The 21138-nt window shown below is 39.6% G+C and overlaps 1 protein-coding gene across 2 annotated transcripts in view; it reads right to left on the bottom strand.

Moving 5' to 3' along the window:
• Positions 1-21138, bottom strand: part of SGCD (sarcoglycan delta) — a 1105251-nt gene that overhangs the window by 782925 nt on the left and 301188 nt on the right. The gene's annotated exons all lie outside the window — the stretch shown is intronic.

Below are 21138 nucleotides of genomic sequence, written 5' to 3'. Positions count from 1 at the left end.
TACATAAATAAATAAATAAAATGACAATGCATGCATTCACTGCAAAGTTAAGAATTATTTTTATAAGCTGATTCATATGGAAATCCCAGCCTACCCCACAAGTAGCACAAAATCTGATAACATCATATAAGTTCACTCATGAACTTTCCTTATCTATAACACAGATAGAGGAAGAGTAAGTAAAGATAGATATATCGTTATATCTTTATAATAGTTCTGCTATTTTTCAAGTCAATACATGTTATATCCAGAAATTCTCTGGCTGCCTTGTTTCAGTACCATTATTGATATTAAACATGTTTCTGTGGCTGCAGGAAAAATAAAACAGATATGTTTTTGTTCAAAACAGCTTAGAGGGAAGCACTGCTATCTCATAGGTGCTCAGAATCCTTAGTTTAAGAAACGATGAATCCTCCCAATTGTACAGCTTGCAAGCATGCTTTTGTTTTTCTTCCTTTTAGTACATGGAAACAAGTCAAAGGCATCAAATGCTGGTTCTGACAGCTGTTGTCTCTCATTTTCAACTTGACATGGTGAGTTTCAAGACTTCAAGGTGGTGAGGCCTGAGTAACTGGTTTGAAGAAAGTGAACAAAAGCAAAGAACAAACATGGTCTCATTTTTATTCTCAAGCTATGAGTCTGGACTTTATTTACTCCTGGTGGAATTCTATAAATCAAACCATGATTCTTCATGGTGCAAAATTAGCAAGGGTATATTCATCCTATATTATATATGCACAGTCTAGTGACACAAAAAGGTGAGATGGACACATGAGGGTGGCTGAACAGAAGAAACTTGCTCACTGCCTGTTGAGAGTGTGATGTGATTTCTTGCTTCCTCATAAGCCAACAACATTCTCATTATATTTATATGTATTTAAAGCTACATATTATTTATGTGTACCATATAAAGCTACACTATCTCCTTACAGAATACAAGATAAAATTCATTGCTTTGGAGTTGTGTACTGTCATTGCAGTAAGAGGAATTAGTGATTTGCACATTAAAATTCCTCTTGCCAATATTGAAATCCTCCGTATTAAAACAGGAAGTAGATCCCACGTGTGAAGGAGTGAATGATAACTGTAACCTAGTGTGCTAGAAAAGATGGCAATGGTATTAAGTGGAACCAGGAACTGGCAATGACACGCAGGTCAAATAGAGCCACCAGGAGCTAACAGTCATTTCCACACTTTTAAATGGTTGGAAAAAATCCAAGAATAACATTTCATAACTCATGAAAATTATGTGAAATTCAAATTTCAGTGTTCATAAATAAAGTTTACTGGAATGCATACATATTGTCTGTGACTATTTTGATGTGACAAAGAGAGAGACAGTATAGCCAACAAAGACTAAAATACTTACTATCGGGCTCTTTTTAGAAACAAATTTATCCATATTTGAGTTAAAGAACAAAAGAGGAGATGGGTTTACTGGTTCCATCTTTCATGGTTACACTTCCTTGCCAATTCCAAAGAAACATGCACTCTTAAAAAATGTAATAATAATAGCAATAGCCACATTGACTCAATGCTTCCAGTGTTCTGGAAAAATGAAACCTGCAAGAGTTCATTGAATCCTCACACTAAACGTGTATTGTCATTATTATCATTCCAATTTTACAGAGGAGGAAACTAGAGCTTAAAAAGCTTAAACTTGCCTGGTTAATGATTCAGTTCAGTTCAGTTCAGCCACTCAGTCGTGTCCGACTCATTGCGACCCCATGAACTGCAAGACGCCAGGCCTCCCTGTCCATCACCAACTCCCGGAGTTTACTCAGACTCAGGTGCATCAAATCAGTGATGCCATCCAGCCATCTCATCCTCTGTCATCCCCTTCTCCTCCTGCCCCCAATCCTTCCCAGCATCAGAGTCTTTTCCAATGAGTCAACTCTTCACATGAGGTAGCCAAAGTACTGGAGTTACAGCTTTAGCATCATTTCTTCCAAAGAAATTCCAGGGCTGATCTCCTTCAGAATGGGCTGGTTGGATCTCCTTGCAGTCCAAGGGACTTTTTATCTCTTTCAAATATAATTTAATCTTCAAAATACCACTTAGTCCATTTCTTTTAGTTTTGAGTATCTACCCTTCTTGTAGGACAATAAAAAATTGGAAAGTACAGCATGATGGGGGCTGAAAGGTAAATTCAGTGTGAACAATGAAGGAAAACAGCATACATTCTATAGTTGGTGCTATTAGCTGTCTACCTATTGTCTATATCCTCTCTTTTTGGTTAAAAGATCCTGACCCCATTCATGGTGGATATTTAACTGTCCCTTCCTAAATCTCCTTGACAGCCAGAGAGATCCAAGGACATGGTTTGAGTCAAGGAGATGAAGGTAAAGGTCTGTTGGGAACTCCTGGAAAATATTTTGTTATAATAAAAGGAAAATTTGTAATTGGAACAACTCCTGTTTTCTCCTTCTCTATGTTTTAAAAGTGGATGTGACATCTGGAATTATAGCAGTCATCTTGTGATCATGATGCAACATGCACAGAGATAAAACAAAGGATTGTAGAGATACTGCTTCTGAAACAATGACAGCAATATCTATGCCCTGATTTCTTCATTTAGGTCCCTACCCGCAGCCATTCCTACTGGATAGAGCTACACAGCAAATCAATACAAATCTAACACATCTCTGCATTCAGTCCTTCCTGTTTCCTGGGTGAATTGTCCCCAACACAAAATTTTTGAAACTCATGATATTTATAAACAAACAAATACTATATATTTAACCCAGCTAAGACTTTGTTAGAACCTAATAGCCATTCATTTGATCTTTCATTCTCTCACTCAAAAAATATCTTTTAAGAATCTATAACTACATTTTTCCTCTAAGAGTTCTATAGTATTCATCCTTACATTTAAATCTTTATCCATTTTGAGTGTGTATGGTGTTAGGGTGTGTTAGGACACTCTCCAACATTAGCTGCAGCAATATCTTTTTTGATCTATCTCCTAGAGTAATGAAAGCAAAAACAAAAATTTAAAAATGGGACCGAATTAAAAGCTTCTGCACAGCAAAGGAAACCATAAAACGAAAAGACAAACTACATGACATGAGAAAATATTTGCAAACAATGTGACCTCCAAGAAATTAATCTCCAAAATATACAAACAGCTCTTGCAGTTCAATATGAAAAAAGTAACAACCCAATCAAAAGTGGGCAGAAGATCTAAATAGACATTTCTCCAAGGAAGACATACAGATGGCCAACAAGCACATGAAAATATGCCCAACATCACTCATTGCTAGAGAAATGTAAATCAAAACTACAATGAGGTACCATCTAACACTTGTCAGAACGGCCATCATCAAAAATCTACAAACAATAAACACTGGAAAGGATGTGGAGAAAAGGGAACCCTCCTACATTGCTGGTGGAAATGCAAACTGGTACAACCACTATGACAACAGTATGGAGGTTCCTTAAAAAACTAAAGATAGATTTCCCATAATATCTAGCAATCCCACTCCTCGGGATATACTGGAAGAAAACTGTAATTCAAAAAGATACATGCACCCCATTATTCATAGCAGCACTATTTACAATAGCCAATACGTGGAAGCAACCAAAATGTCCATCAACAGAGAAATGGATAAAGAAAATGTGATGCACACACACACACACACACACACACACAGATACATATAATTGAATTTTATTCAGTCATAATAAAGAACAAAATAATGCCACTTGCAGCAACATAAATAGACCTAGAGATTATCATACTAAGTAAGTCAGAAAGAGAAAGACAAATATCATACAATATGACTTACATGTGGAATCTAATAAAAAATTATACTAATGGACTTGTTTACAAAACAGAAACCAACCTACAGATATCACAAATCTCAAAATCAAACTTATGTTTACCAAAAGGGAAACATAGGAGGAAGTGATAAATTGGGAGATTGGGATTAATTTATACACACTACTATAGACAGAATAGATAACTAATAAGGACCTATTCTGTAACACAGGAAACTCGGTATTCTGTAATAAACTATATGAAAAGAAAATTTGAAAAAGAATGGATGCGTGTGTGTGTATATATATTTATATATGTGTGTGTGTGTGAAACTGATTCAATTTGCTATATACCTGAAAGTAGCACAGTTTAACTCAACTATACTGCAATAAAATTTTTTTAAGAATCTATTAATATACATCAGGTACAGTTATAGATACTTAAGGAAAAGAAAGCCTCAGAACTCACAGAAAAGAATAAAAGCTTCTGTAACCAGGAAGTCTAATTGCAAGGGATCATTTCTGGTACCATACTCTGGAGCACCATGGGAAGCAACCAGAAACAATCCAGTCGCTTATGTCAAAAAATCTGGGTTTGAACTCATGTTCTGCCACTTTCGAGCTGGGGAACTTATACTTAACTTCCTCCTGAGGCTGTCTCTTCATCTGTAATGTAAGAACTATAATATCTTCTCATAATGTTGGTGGGTGATTCAGTGAGACAACTATTGTGCCCAGAATGGCCTGACAGAGTTAGTTAATGGAAGTTGCCATGGTTATTGTTGTTATTAGCATACCAGCATACAAATAACATGTATTTAAGTGTTGATGAGGAAAGAAGATGGGATGGGAGAAGGTAGACTTGAATCATAACAGTCTGTCTGGAGAGAGGGACATCTTAGCTAGACATGGAAAGATGAATAGGACTTTGCTGGAGAGAAGTAAGAGGTAGAGTGGAATATTTTGAACTCGGATAATTGCCTTAGGGTGAAAGTGTTTGGCAGAGAGGGCAGATGGAGTAAATACTGGCATGAGCCCTAAGAACTGGCAGGCAATGAAACCGAAAGGCCAGGCTGGAGCCACATCATGAGAGGCCTCATAAATACCAACCTGAGTCTGACGCTTTATCCCATAAGCAAGGAAAAACCTCTGAAGGATTGTGAACAAGAGAGTGACATAATCGGGTCTCTATTCTGGATGGATAATTGGCAGCAGAAAGGGAGATGGACTGGAGTCACTAGAAATTGAGTAACAAGAATCATTAGGAGGTTATTTCTATAAACCAGCCAAAGGATAATAAGGAATCAAACTAGACAGTGATACTGGAGCATGGAGCAGGTAGAAGAGGGTAGCTTTTAGAGATACTTGGGGAGCAGAAAGATAAAATTTAGAAACCAGTGGGTTTTAGAAGGTTAAGAAAGTTAACAACTCAAAATTGACTCTGAATTGTCTCAACTGTGGGGTTGAGGGGCATTAAATGTTATTAGCTATGAGAGGAATGTTCAGGAAGGATATTAATAAATGAAAATTCAAATTATAAGAATATGGTCTTTTTTGGAAGTTAGCTATATTTCTGTTGAGTCCTTACTCAAAAGTTGCCTAATCCTTCTCGAATGCCACTCAAGCCTTCTTTGTCATGTGGCATCAGTGCATGGGAACAAGGACTGGCGACATTTTTTTCTTAACAGGCCATTATGAACACTCGTGAAGGAAGTTTAATGAAAAAGATGATCTTTTCAGCTCCTCTACTGACAATTCTATAAGTGTTTTGCAATTGAGAAACACAGCTCATACTCTACTATCCACCTTGCTGCCACCATGTCTAGTGCTGCTGCTGCTGCTGCTGCTAAGTCGCTTCAGTCGTGTCCGACTCTGTGCAACCCCATAGACGGCAGCCCACCAGGCTCTGCCATCCCTGGGATTCACTAGGCAAGGACACTGGAGTGGATTGCCATTTCCTTCTCCAATGCATGAAAGTGAAAAATGAAAGTGAAGTCGCTCAATCGTGTCCAACGTTTAGCGACCCCATGGACTGCAGCCTTCCAGGCTCCTCCGTCCATGGGATTTTCCAGGCAAGAGTACTGGAGTGGGGTGCCATTGCCTAGTGCAGGGCCTTGCAAATGTAAGTGCTCAACAGCGTTGTTACTTTGTTACAATGGTAAATCACACTTCTTAAGAGTCAATGTGAAACTCTCCAGTGGTCATCATGCAAACTCTGAAGGGATGACTGTGGAAGCAGGTATCAGAAGGAAAGAGTGTGGAGCTATCTGCATGAATCTGGACTCTCAGTGCTTTGTCCATACAAAATACCGCATTCTATGGCCTGAGTCCCAAACTCTCCTCCGTGCTTCTATGCATGATCAGTTCTCAACTTATGACCCAGCTTTGCATGCTCTTCTCAATTTGTATCCCTCCCATCCTGCAAAGAAAGAAGAAATGGCAACCCACTCCAGTATTCCTGCCAGGAAAATCCCACAGACAGAGGAGCTTGGCAGGCTACAGACCATGGGGTTGCAAAGAGTTGGACATAGGTGAGGTGAGTTATCAGCCCACAGAATGGTGATTTAAAGCAGTGGTCCCCAAACTCTTGGGCACCAGGGACCACTTTCATGGAAGACAACTTTTTCACTAATTGGGGTGGGGGTTGGTTTGGGATGATTCTCACAAGAACTGTGCAATGTAGATCTCTTGCATGCGCAGTTCACAATAGAGTTCATACTCCTATGAGAATCTAATGCCATGGCTGATGAGACAGGAGGTGGGACTCAGCTAATAATGCTAGTGATGCTACTGGTGGGGAGCTAGCTTGGCTCCCTGGTCTGCCACTCACCTCCTGCTGTGTGGCTCGGTTCCTAACAGGTCATAAACTGGTACCCACAAACTGTTTCAGGGCACATGCTTCCTGTATTAATCCTGGCAGAGTTGATGTCATGCACATCACAAGCCACAGAGGAATCCTCTGGTACTTTTTCCCATCTCTAACTTCTCTTGTTCTGTATTCTCAAGCACCATTTCCCATTGCTCTCTAGAATCTTGGTTCCATGCATACTAATCATATATGCTAGGGGAATATGAGCATGGTGAAATAAGTTTGGTAAATAATAGATTCTTTTAATATGGTAAAATGTCCTGAAAATATTCAGGAATAAAAGACATTTCATAATATTTCTCACACTGACCTGATAGTGGATGTTTCATTTTTTTTTTCTGCTTCATTTTTTTTAATTTTATTTTTAAACTTTACATAATTGTATTAGTTTTGCCAAATATCAAAATAAATGAGTGTATCATCAACTCCAGGATGGATAAAAAAAAGGTTAAACTGACCTACACACAAATACCAAAGAGTATTTTTAAATTTTTGGTCATAAGATATAGGGAATGAATAAATGAATGAAAAAGAAAGACAGACAGAAGGGAAAAGAGGGAGTCAGGGAGGAAAGGAAAAGGAAAAAGGTAAGTCAATGGAATCATAGAAAAAATTACCTATTTTTTTTAATCTTAGATTATTAGCCCCCGCCTCCTTGAGATGCAATCATACTCTATTCCTGACTGTATCAAGAGAAGAAGAATAGCATCAGGGTTTGAAAATGCAAAGAAGAAATTCTGAAGCATCCAAATTTAGGAAAATCCCTTTTATAGAAAGACTATCATCTTGGGCAAACTCCCAAGAGGTGTCAGTCCCGTGAAAGAGGCAAAGTGTTCATTAGTAGGTGAGGGGTAGCTCCAAAGGTACGACCATCTATTAAAGCTGACAGCCATCTGCCACGAAACATGCTTCTCCTCTGTCCATTTTGTGAACCTCATTTAGTCAGCACTCCTGCTCTGTAAGGAATCAGTGCACTAATGTGAACTGCTACCACTCAAAAGTAATGGAGTGAGAATGCTATTATTTTAAATTGTTTGAAGCCATGCAGTCCCTAACTTCATTAGCTCCACTTCTAGGAAACCTATCTACCAAATTCTGTGGCATCTACAGAAATGGAAGAAACCCACAGAAATGTCATTCTATTACAAATGCCATTCTCTTCATTACAATAACTCACACACAAATGTATGTACATTTGACTTATGGTAGGTAGGAAAAGGATTCTGCAAATATGCCCATGTCCTAACCCCTAGGATATGTCAATCCGATGAGATTATCCTAGAATATCCTGGTAAGCTATGGAAGAGCCTGAAAAGCAGAAGAGGTGGGAAAAACAAGTCAGAAAATGAGGCAGAGGAGAAGGCAAAAGCTGATAAACACAAAGAGAGTCCGTGACCATGGGCTGAGGGCTGTTTATCCAGAACTAAGAGTAGCCCCTGGCCAACAACAGGGAAGCACACAGAATTCTACCAACAACCTGAACAAGCCTAAAAGCAGATGGCCCCGCCCCTAGACGACAGCCCAGGCCTATCAACATCTTAACTGTGACCTCGTGGCCATAAGCAGAGAATCTGAGTCATCTTGTACCTAGACTTCTGACCCATGGAAACAGACAAATAACAGATATTTTTGTAAGCCATCAAATTTTTGGTAACTTGTTACTGCAGTAATAAAAAATTCAAGATTTGTGTGAGTAATCCAAGAACATCAAAGATCCAAAACGGGTGAGCCTTACTTTGATTCATTCACCTAAATATCTATTTTTGGAGTGTCTCACCTACTCTTGTCAGGCACGTGGTGGTAACTTTCACATGAATTAAGCTCCCTAGTGGTGAACAAAAATAGGCATCTCCTCCACTGCTTTCAGTCCAGTGGGGGATAGAAATATTAAGTGAACAACATTTATATAAATACATATGAAAATAGTAGCCAAATGGAGGGGAGGTGCTCGGCAGTAATAGTCTGTATCAGAGGTTCTGGTAGCAATGTGTCAACTAAACTTCCCTGGCATATTAAAAAGTTGAAAAGGTGCAGATTGAGGCAAGAAAGACCAGTGAAGACTGTGAAGCAAGAGAAAACAGAGCAACGGTGAGAAACTGAAAATGCTGGAATTGTAAGATTGGGCTGAAGACAGACATAAAAGCTAGAATGAGAGGGTGTTATAAACCATTCTAAGGATTTTCCATAAAGAAAATACAAGCAGGAACCATGCTTCTAAAGGAAAGGGACTGTTCACTGATTAATGCAAAGGAATTCTTGTTGATTAATAATTCTAGAAACTGTTATATACATGAAATGATACTCAGGCTGCCCCTGTGAGCAAAATTTTAATCCATGGCTTAGGAAATGAAGTACAGAGTCTGTCCTTCAAACATCAGCTCACCACAGGTTTAGAGAAGCCCTAATTTTGGCATTGTAAGACTGAGAAAGGCACAGAAGGCAATTTATTCTCTTTGAGATTCAGTTTACTTATCTGCAAAATGGATACTTTTATACAAATAGGAGACACAAGGAAAACTTGCTGAATCAAGAAGGGAATGAATTCCTGCCCTGCCTGACTCAGGATCACATGAAAACCAAGTACACGAACATGTTTTGTAAAGCGGAAAATACTTTACAAATATGAATAATTTCTATTAAGTAACATATTCATACAAGAGATCACTTAATGTTTCCAAAGACGGAAATAATAGTTACCATAAATGGACTGGAACAGGTCAGTGAAGGTCAAGGAATTTCCACCTACTTACACCTGGGACAGTGGCCATCTGCTGTAGACAGATCAGGGGACTATGAGCAGAGGGACAAGAAGTTATTCCAGATAAAGCATCTTGAACCCGAGGTTTCTATGTAAACTTGCTCAAATTAGAACTAGAATAATATAGTTGCTGTTGTTGTTTAGCTGCCCAGTCATGTCAGACTCTTTGCGACCCCATGGATTGCAGCGCTCCAGGCCTCCCTGTCCCTCAACATCTCCCGGAGTTTGCCCATGTTCATGCTCATTGCATCAGTGATGCATTCCAGCCATCTCATCCTCTGATGCCCTCTTCTCTTTCTTCCCTCAATCTTTCCCAGCATCAGGGACTTTCCCAATGAATCATCTGTTCTCATCAGATGACCAAAATACTGGAGCTTCAGCATCAGTTCTTCCAGTGAATATTCAGGTTCCCTTCTCCAGGGGATCTTCCCAACCTAGAAATTGAATCCAGGTCTCTCACAATGCAGGCAGATTCTTTACCATCTGACCCACCAGGAAAGCCCAATAATACTGGAGTGAGAAGCCTAGCCTTTCACCAGGGGATTTTCCCGACTCAAGAATTGAACAGAGAACAATATAGTAAGTCCACTATAAACGAACAAGTTCTGATCCAAGAGCGCATTTTAAGTCCAATGAAGTTAGCCTAGGTATCCAACTAACACAATTGGCTACATAGTACTGTAATATAATAGATTTATAATACTTTTCACACAAGTAATACATAAAAAAAAAAAAAAATTAAACATTTTAAATGTAAAGTATAGCACCTTGAAAAGTAAAGTAGTACATACAGTACAACAGCTGGCATACAAGGGCTGGCATCAAGTGAACAAGCAAAGAAGAGTTACTGCCTGGAGAAGGGAGAAGTGGTGGGAAACGGTAGAGCTGAAGGACGGTCAGCAATAGGAGACGGAGGGCAAGCAGCAGTGTCACTCATGCCTGACATTGATGACACGGGTTCTGGTTCGCTGCTGGAACCAGACATGTGTTCACATCTTTGAAAATTCGCAACTTGAAGGTTTAGGGGACTTTCAGTACAACTGCCCCAGTAACTCTAGGGGGTTATTAATGTAACACTTAGTTATCATTAAAGTAAAAATCTGCCCAAAATTATGATCATTTACAAGTTTGACTTTCTTTAAAACAAAATGTTTGTAGGGTGACCACTATCCTTCCTTGGAAACCTGAGAAAATGTTATTTCTATAGGAGCTCTGTTTCTGAAATCTTTCTGGCCAAGAATATCAGTCCAAGCAGTTTCATATCACAGAGAGAAGAGTGTAGTATTAAAAGCCCGAGGTGTGGATTCCAAGACAACTGTGTCTGGGTCACAGCTCTGCCAGCTAGTAGGAAAGTTATTTAAGTGCTGAGATTCAGTTTTCTCATCAGTAAAACAGGAGCTATGAGAGGACCTAAGACACATGGTTGAGCTTTGTGCAGTGACTAGCACAGAGAAATCCTTGGCAAACACTACTATCATCATTGCTATTACTGATCCATGTCATCTCAGAGAACCTGAAAGAGTGAACTTTTTTTAAGATAGGAAAAAATATTGAAAAAATAAGCTGCAACTCACTAATTGTTTATCAGCCTATTTCTTTTCTCTCTACTATTGGCAAAGGGAAAAAGAAAACTGAAAACTGCCTACACAAGTTTTCCCAGCTGTGCTACTCATCTTCACTGGGGGTTTTCTGTTCAAGGCAGAAATAAAAACTGCAAAAATTCAGGGTTGTGTCAAGTACAAAAACCAGTACATCCTAATTTCAGAGCCCAATCTCAATTGCTGGCATTTGAAATACTTTGGAGATAGGAGTCATAATAATTTCAAAAAAGCCTTCCCCCGAGAAAGCAGCCAGACCAAGTCATTCATCTGCAATATCATAGCTGAGGGCTCAAAGCGAGCCCAGAGTTCAGGCATGTGGTAATTAGGTCTCTAAATTTACTCCACTGGCTGGGAAACCTGTCAAAGAAATTCTTATCACGGGCAGAGTTAATTATACATAAAATGACAGAAAAGACACGCTGGGAGACAAAAGGTGTCCTGGAGAGAGAGATGGCCAGAGGAAGGGCAGTGAACGGCCGTGTTTAGATTGGGTCCCTGTGAATATGGAACCCTACCAGCCTACAAGTACAAATGAGTCTAGTGGGATTGGAAAACACTGTCTTCAGTGTCCAGACAGATTTATGTTGAGTTCATTCATGGAAAGGTAAAATACACTACAAATCCAGTAACCAAGAACTTTCTACTCTTCAATTTACTTCCTCACCAGTACAAGAAGTTCTTTACATTTTTCTTTCATTTCATTCATTTGTTCAAACATCACTGACTAATATAGACATGCATCAGACAGAAAACATGACGTAGAATGACAGACAAAGCCCTCCCCTTGCACCACTGACAGTCTGAACAGAAACAGAGATCAAACAGCAAAACACAAAACAAATACGTCTTTCTCTACTGTGATGAGTACTCCATAGGAAAAGAACGGTGCAAGGGAAGGCATATTTGGGATAAAGTGTATAATTTGAATTGTGAAGAAAAGTGGAAGGGGGTGATATTTACATTTCAGACTGGAAGCAAAATAGAAATATGTACATTAAGAACAAGCAGAGGAGTGTCCCAGGTTAGAGGGTTTTAAAATCCTTTGTTTCATTTAGGTCTCTTCTTAAAAAAAAAAAAATAATAATTTATTTATTTACTTGTACTGGGTCTTAGTTGCTGCATTCAGGATCTTTCGTTGCGGCATGTGGGATCTAGTTTCCTGCACAGAAATAGAACTGGGGCCCCCTGGATTGGGAGCGCAGAGTCTTAGCCACTGGACCACCATGAAGTCCCAGTGCTCTTCTTTCTATCCTTCCTTCCTTCCAGTCAGCCAGACCCCAGAGTATTGGTTTAGAATAGCCCACATACTGTTACAAATAAAGGGAGGATATAAAAGAAGAGAAACCTTGTCTTTACTCTTGAAATTTTTTTTATCTCATTGGGGCAGCAAACCTTTTATGTATGTGAGACAAATTATAAACAGTGCCAAAGAGCATACTGGACAGACTCAAACTAAGCAGCCTGGGGCTCTGTCTCCAGGCCATCAAGCCTTCCCTGACTCTTGTCCATTCCTTACTCACACTTCATCCTCTCCCCACCAGGTTCAGAGGCTTTTTCCAGCTGGGCTCCCTCTCCTCCATCCTCTGGACCATGAAGACAACCTCTGCCTGCTGTCACCCCTCCCTCTCTTATGAACCAGATGGAATCCTCCCAAGGTGAACAAGGATCCAGAGAGAGCCTGAGTTTGCTGTGTCCCTTTGGATTTTGTGAGTTGGACCACTAGATTTTCATACACTGCCATTCTTAACTGCTAAATTCCTGCCACTGACAATTCTTTCTCAGCTTAGAAGCCATCAGTCTCCCAGTCTGCCCAGCATGAGTTACTGATATGTTCTGAGATGATGTTTTTGTGTGTGTGTGTGTGTGTGTGTGTGTGTGTGTGTATTTTTTTGGATGAATTATTTTTGGAGAAGGAAATGGCAACCCACTCCAGTGTTCTTGCCTAGAGAATCCCAGGGATGGTGGAGCCTGGTGGGCTGCCGTCTATGGGGTCGCACAGAGTCGGACACGACTGAAGCGACTTAACAGTATTTTTGTATACTCCCATTACATATCTTTCTTTTCAAACACAAATAAGCTCAATATTTTTAAGACGCACAAAAAAGAGTTATGAAACTAGTGATCACATTTGCAGTCCATGCACTAAGTGCCCTTTGAGAGGTGTCTTTGAAGCTGTTTAGAAATCTTCAGTAGTCCACATAAGCTTCCATCACCAGGAGTCCATGCCATGATCATATAACTCTCATCTGAGCCAGCCTTAGTAGGCACCCCAAGCACCAGTGCAGAGAACACCAGGATGGGCATTACCCAGAACACATTATTGTACTCAACTATAAACCCTCTTTTAGAATTGCCCTTGTGACCTTTCCTACAATGAATGACTGGTCCAGGCAGGAGCATCAAAGGCTCAGTTTCCTTGTCTCACTTAGGGACAATGGTAGAGAGCCAATCTAGCTTCAGAACTCCCCATGAGGTTGGCAGAGGCGTCTTTGAAACTGCATCATGTCCTAACTTCTCCATCTGCTCAATCTTTCTTTCCCTTCCATTCCACAAATATTGATCTTAACAGCCCTCATTAATTGAAGTAATACACGTTAATTTCTGTCTCAGAATCCAGTTCCTGGAGATGTAATATTCCCCAACCAGAGACTGGAGGAATAGTCATGTGGATTCATCTTAAACTTCCTGCATTTACTCAGCACAGATGTGAGCAGGTATTGTATTCCCTTAAGAAGCTTATATTGCTCCAAATCTCTATCAAATTACCAATGGCGTTTTTCACAGAACTGGAACAAAAAATGTTTTAATTTCTTTGGAGACCAAAAATACCCAAAATAGCCAAAGCAGTCTTGAGAAAGAAGAATGGGGCTGGAGGAATCAGGATGCCTGACTTTAGACTATACTACAATACCACAGTTATCTAAACAGTATGGTTCGGGCACAAAAATAGAGTTATAGAACAATAGAACAGAATAGAAAGTCCGGAAATTAGCCCATGCATCTGTGGTCAATTAATCTACACCAAAGGAGGCAAGACTATACAATAGAGAAAAGACAATCTCTTCAACAACTGGGGCTGGGAAAACTAGACAGCTACATCTAAAAGAATGAAATTAGAACATTCTATAACATCATACACAAAAATAACTCAAAATAGATTAAAGAACTAAATGTAAGACCTGATACTACAAAAACTCTTAGAGGAAGAATACTCTTTGATATAATTTGCAGTGGTATCTTTTTTTCAAATTGTCTTCTAAAATAATGGAAATAAAAACAAAAATAAACAAATGGGACCTAATTAATCTGAAAAGCTTTTGCACAGCAAAAGAAACCATAAACAATAAAAGAGACAACCCACAGAGTGGGAGAAAATATTTGTAAATGATCTGACAAGGGATTAATTTCCAAAACTCTACAATAGCTCATGTAGCTTAATTTTAAAAAAAAAAATCAAAAAATGGGTAGAAGATCTAAATAGACATTTCTCCAAAAAATACATACAGGTGGCCAAGAGGCACATGAAAAAAATACTCCATACTGCTAACTATTAGAGAAATGTAAATAAAAAATATGAAGTATTACTTCACACCAGTCAGAATGGCCATCATCAAAAAGTCTACACACAATAAAAGCTAGAGAGAGTGTGGAGAAAAGAGAACTCTTCTACACTGTTGGTGGGAATGTAAATTATTATAGCCACTATAGAGAACAGTATGGAGGTTCCTTATAAAACAAACTAGAGCTACCATAGGATCCAGCAATTTAACTCCTGGGCATAAATCTGAGGAAAACCATAGTTCATAAGGATACATATACCTCAGTGTTCATTGCAGTGCTGTTTACAACAGCCAAGACATGGAAGCAACCTAAATGTCCATTGAGAGAGGAGTGGATAAAGAAGATACAGTACATATATTTGATGAAATATAACCCAGTCATTAAAAAGAATGAAATAATGTCATTTGCAATGTGGATAGACCTAGAGATTATCATACTAACTGAAGCAAGTCAGAGAGAGAAAGACAAACATCATATGATATTGCTTACATGCAGAATATTAAAAAATGATACAAATGAACTTATTTACAAAACAGAAACTGACTCAGAGACTTAGAAGACAAACTTATGGTTACTAAAGGGTTTTCTTTTGGTTAGGGGGAGGGATAAATTGGGAGCAATATTCACATATACACACTACCATATGTAAAATATATAACCAACAAGGACCTTCTCTATCGCACAGACATCTCTGCTCAATATCCTGTAATAACTTAAATGGGCAAAGAATTTGAATATAATAGATAGATACATACGTATAAATGAATCACTTTGCAGTACACCTGAAAGTAACACAACACTGCTAATCAACTATACTTCAATATAAAAAAAGATTATAAAAAGAAGCTGATAGCTTTACTATAGAGCTCAGTCTGGTTTTGGTTTTGTTTTTGTTTTTTCCACAAGTATACGTCAGTCCATTAGAAACTTGTCTACAAAATCTAATGCACTAGTTGTTATTCCGAAGAGTTTGATCCTTAATATCCAAGGTAGTTGCAGTGATCCAATGTGGACCATCTGTTGTTGTGTCAATCTGTTCAGGCAAGAGAGTTAAAATCCTAGGAGAGTCTGGAATCACAAGTTTCTTGCATTCAAAAATAATGTGGCAGCATTTTCAGCCCAGCTGTGAAGTGCTGCATGACTAAGAAAATACAAGTCCCCTAGGAGACACACTGTGCTACATGATAATGAAATCAGGATGAGGCCAGCTTTATGATCTGTTTGGTCATCTGAGAGGCCAGTTTTTTGTTGTTGTTGTTGTTTTTAAATCAAGCTTTAAATAGAAATTTCTTCATTGTAAATACTCTTTTAAAGGCAGCTTTTCTGCTCATCACTTTCCATCTTCTTTTTTTTAAAGTCTAACTTCCCCCCAAAACACTCTCTATGAAGGAACAGTTCTGCTCCTGAATAATAATTTTGTAAAAGTAACATGAAATTCTTGCATTTATAGGGTGGAGGACTGACAATATATACCGTTTTGGATGTGTGCTAAGTCACTTCGGTTGTGTCCAACTCTTTGCAACCCTATGGACTGTAGCCCACCAGGCTCTTCTGTCCATGTGATTCTCCAGGCAAGAATACTCCAGTGAGTTGCCATGCCCTCCTCCAGGAGATCTTCCTGACCCAGGGATCAAACCTGCGTCTTCTACAATTTCTTCATTGGCAGCAGGGTTCTTTACAAGTAGCTCCACCTGGGAAGCCCAGGTATATTTTTTAGAGCTTAATTAAGAAGATATCACCATAAAAGTTCTGGGTTGATCTTTATACTTGGTGAGGGCTGAGTCTAGACAAGGGAAGCAAAATCAACATGAATTTTTATCATGTAAGAGTTGAAGTAGAAGCCATTATGTACTACAGTTGGTTAGCACATTTCATTGGTGTAATAGTGACATCACCCTCCTTGTTAAGGGAATCTAGTGACACAGTCGCCATGCTTGAAGATGGACACCATGACTGGTGCTTCCACTAAATCAAAAGTTTGTAATTGGTCAAGGATTTTTAAAACTGTTTGTGTTTTCCTCCAGTGTTCCATCCCATCTCCACTCTTATTTACTATTTTGATGCAGATATTTGGGCTCTGGTCCATCTGAACGTACTGATTCAGAACTGCTTTCTAGATATGCGCTGGACTCTGCATTTTTCAGAAGCCAAATGTGATTCTTATACATAATAATATGTTGGAACTAATCCTTTGACAAATGAAATCATAAATGGAACCCCCAAACACAAATGTACTATGCCACATGTTGGTCTTTTCATAGATGTATGCATTCCAATCACTTGTATGTGACTGGCCCTCCCCCAGCCATGAAAACATCCACCATGACCTTCAGTTCTTCACTCTTTACTTCCTGGTTTCCTAGCCTGCTGGCCTCCAAACCTTGACTTGTGATAGTAAGCTGATATTTCTCTTTCTTTTTGGTGGCCACTCTGGACAAGCTTTTCACCCTTCAGATCCATGCACCACATCACAGGGAAGAGACAAACTGGGGTCACAGGCAGTGGACTAGTGGAGTTGTCTTCCTGTCCATTTACCACATCAATAGAGAAAAACAAATTCATTCATCCACTCATTCATTTAATCCTTCGTTTATTCAATATACATTTATTATGGGAATCCCTGGTGACTCAGTGGTAAAGAATCTGCCTGCAGTGCAGGGGGTTGTCTGCAACACAGGAGCTGCTGCTGCTGCTGCTAAGTCACTTCAATCATGTCCAATTCTGTTAGACCCCATAGACAGCAGCCCACCAGGCTCCCTCTGTCCATGGGATTGTCCAGGCAAGAGTACTGGAGTGGGTTGCCATTGCCTTCTCCGGCAATACAGGAGACACTCATTCAATTCCTGGGTCGGGGAGATCCCCTGGAGAAGGAAATGGCAACCCATTCCAGTAGTCTTGCCTGGGAAATCCCATGGGCAGAGGAGCCTGGCAGGGTACAGTCCATGGGGTCACAAAGAGTTGGACATGACTGAGCGACTAAACCACCACTACCCACCAAGCACTTTCTACACCCTGAAGATACGTTCATAGAGAAAACAGGCTTGGGACCCATGTTATGGTGTTTGTTTTCCAGCAAGCTTTAATTAGTTACTTTTTCAATTAAACTTGTGAATATTATAGAGAAAAAAGTGCTTAGTGAAATAAGTCAGAGCAAGACAAATACTAGAGGACAGCACTTATATGTGAAATCTAAAAACTAATATAAATGAATATATATGCAAAAGAGAAACAGACTCACAGATTAAAAAAAAACAAACTCATGGTTACCAAAGGGGAAAGAAAAGTGGGGAGGGACATACCTCAGGTGTGAAAGTGCTTAGCCAAGTGGCTGGAAACCCAAGGGAAGATGGACAAGAAAGGAGCCTGATATCCTAGATCATGCCTGATCTTTACACTAAAGATTTTCTTCGTATTTTAACAACCATGTGAAGCCTGGGGAAGGGGAATTAGGGGATGCAATCTGCATGTCAAGCACTCTGCTCAGATCTAGAAGATGAATAGGAGAGACAGCAGGGAGAGCTGTCAAAAGGCTATGGCATGTGGAAGATGACTGTAACTGAGAGGAGAAGAGCAGCAGGCAGTGGAGGTGAAGAGAAGTGGGCAGTTTGGGGATTTAGGAAAGATTGGTGATTGATGAAAACAGGGGATGAGGAAGAAGGTGGTGTCAAGGATTATACCCAGTGATGGACACATTGCTCCTCCCTTGTGAACCCCTCATTCATGGACTCTCCTCCGGGATGGAGGTGGAGGAGCAGATGACAGACACTAAGAGAACAGATTTCAAGTGATTTATGCTCCACCTGCCCCTCAAAGCCTTCATCTACAACATAAAGAAAAGAAGAGTATTTCCTGCATAGGATCATGGGGTAGAATAAATGACTTAATACACACCAGCTACTGAGAACAGTGTCTGGCGCCCCATTGCTCCTGTCACTATTACTTCTTCCTGCACTGGCTCCTGTGGGAGAAGTAACAAGGTGTGGGAGTTGAGAGTGTGGGCTCTGGAAGCAGTTACACCTAACTCTGAATCCCAGATCTGGCATTTCAGCTACTATTTACTATTTAGCCACTATACCATTTCAGCTCTATTTTCATTGCAATTAATTTTTTTAAAGTTAAGATTTCTCTTTAGCTCTACATTTTTTCCAAATATAAGCTATTTCAAATGTCCAAAAATATGAAAAATGATGAATCAGGCATTCCATACACACTCCCAGATTTAACAAATGTTTACACTGTGCTTCACACCTACTTTTAAAGATGTAAAATGGTGCAAGACTTTATTAAAGAATTCTCTCCATGATTTCCATTTATTTCCTTTACAGAAGTAACTGTTATTCTGAAATTAGTGTGTCTCTCTCTGCTACCGGCTTCCCTAATAGCTCAGTTGGTAAAGAATCCACCTGCAATGCAGGAGACCCCAGTTCAATTCCTGGGTCGGGAGGATCCACTGGAGAAGGGATAGACTAATCCACTCCAGTATTCTTGGGATTCCCTTGTGGCTCAGCTGGTAAAGCATCTGCTGCTACAGGTTTTTAAAAATACTTTTATTACATATTAGTTCAATTCAGTTGCTCAGTCATGTCTGACTCTTTGTGACCCCACGCCAGCCTCCCTGTCCATCACCAACTCCCAAAGTCCACCCAAACTCAAGTCCATCGAGTCGGCGATGCCATCCAGCCATCTCATCCTCTGTGGTTCCCTTCTCCTCCTGCCCCCAATCCCTCCCAGCATCAGGGTCTTTTCCAATGAGTCAACTCTTCGCATGAGGTGCACAAAGTATTGGAGTTTCAGCTTCAGCTACAGTCCTTCCAGTGAACACCCAGGACTGGTCTCCTTCAGGATGGACTGGTTGGAACTCCTTGCAGTCCAAGGGAATTGCAAGAGTCTTCCCCCAGCACCACAGTTCAAAGGCATCAATTCTTTAGCGCTCAGCTTTCTTCACAGTCCAACTCTCACATCCATACATGACCACTGGAAAAACCATAGCCTTGACTAGATGGACCTTTGTTGGCAAAGTAATATCTCTGCTTTTGAATATGCTATCGAGGTTGGGCATAACTTCCCCTCCAAGGAGTAAGCTTCTTTTAATTTCATGGCTCAAACACCATCTGCAGTGATTTTGGAGCCCCCAAAAATAAAGTCTGACACTGTTTCCACTGTTTCCCCATCTATTTCCCATGAAGTGATGGGACCGGATGCCATGATCTTAGTTTTCTGAATGTTGAGCTTTAAGCCAACTTTTTCACTCTCCTCTTTCACTTTCATCAAGAAGTTCTTTAGTTCCTCTTTACTTTCTGCCATAAGGGTGGTGTCATCTGCATATCTGAGGTTATTGATATTTCTCCCGGCAATCTTGATTCCAGCTTGTGCTTCTTCCAGCCCAGAGTTTCTCATGATGTACTCTGTATAAGTTAAATAAGCAGGGTGACAAGATACAGCCTTTACGTACTCCTTTTCCTATTTGGAACCAGTCTGTTGTTCCATGTCCAGTTCTAACTGTTGCTTCCTGACCTACATACAAATTTCTCAAGAGGCAGGTCAGGTGGTCTGGTATTCCCATCTCTTTCAGAATTTTCCACAGTTTATAGTGATCCACACAGTCAAAGGCTTTGACATAGTCAATAAAGCAGAAATAGATGTTTTTCTGGAACTTTCTTGCTTTTTCAATGATCCAGTGGGTGTTGGCAATTTGATCTCTGGTTCCTCTGCCTTTTCTAGAACCAGCTTGAACATCGGGAAGTTCATGGTTCACATATTGCTGAAGCTTGGCTTGGAGAATTTTAAGCATTATTTTACTAGCGTGTGAGATGAGTGCAATTGTGCGGTAGTTTGAGCATTCTTTGGCATTGCCTTTGTTTGGGATTGGAATGAAAACTGACCTTTTCCAGTCCTGTGGCCACTGCTGAGTTTTCCAAATTTGCTGGCATATTGAGTGCAGCACTTTCACAGCATCATCTTTCAGGATTTGGAATAGCTTTGTTCCTCCACTAGCTTTGTTCGTAGTGATACTTTCTAAGGCCCACTTGACTTCACATTCCAGGATGTCTGGCTCTAGGTGAGTGATATTTTTGCATATATATCTCTCTCTCTCTCTCTCATAAAAGTAGTACTGTTTTGTATGCTTAAAATTTTCATATAAATAGTATCATATTTAAAGGAGGTAGAATTTTTCTCAGGAAGAAAGAATGGTGTTAACATTTGAAAATCTATTGCTAGAATTTATCACATAAGTAGATTAATAAGGAATTAACATAATTTTCTGAATATACTATAAGCATTTGCTAAATACTCATTACTTATTCATGATAAAATGCTCTTCAAATTGCTAATGCATCACACAACACCAAAATTTCTTAACTGGGGTATTATTAATATTTTGTTTCAGGAAATTCTTTGCTGTGGGGGCTAGATATATATTATACAATGTGTAGCCTGAAAGAGTCTCTTATTCATGATAATCAAAACTGTCTCCAGACATTGCCAAATGTCCCTAGTGACAAAATAGCACTTGGTTGCGAAGCACTGTTAGGCAATTTTTTAATCCCTATGAGATTCAGTTTTCTCACTTACAAAATGGAGAATATAAT

This window comes from Bos indicus, chromosome 7, assembly GCF_029378745.1.
Source record: "Bos indicus isolate NIAB-ARS_2022 breed Sahiwal x Tharparkar chromosome 7, NIAB-ARS_B.indTharparkar_mat_pri_1.0, whole genome shotgun sequence".
Lineage (NCBI taxonomy): Eukaryota > Metazoa > Chordata > Mammalia > Artiodactyla > Bovidae > Bos > Bos indicus.
The sequence above is the reverse complement of the archived record's forward strand: the minus strand, read 5'-3'. Positions and strand labels throughout refer to the sequence as shown.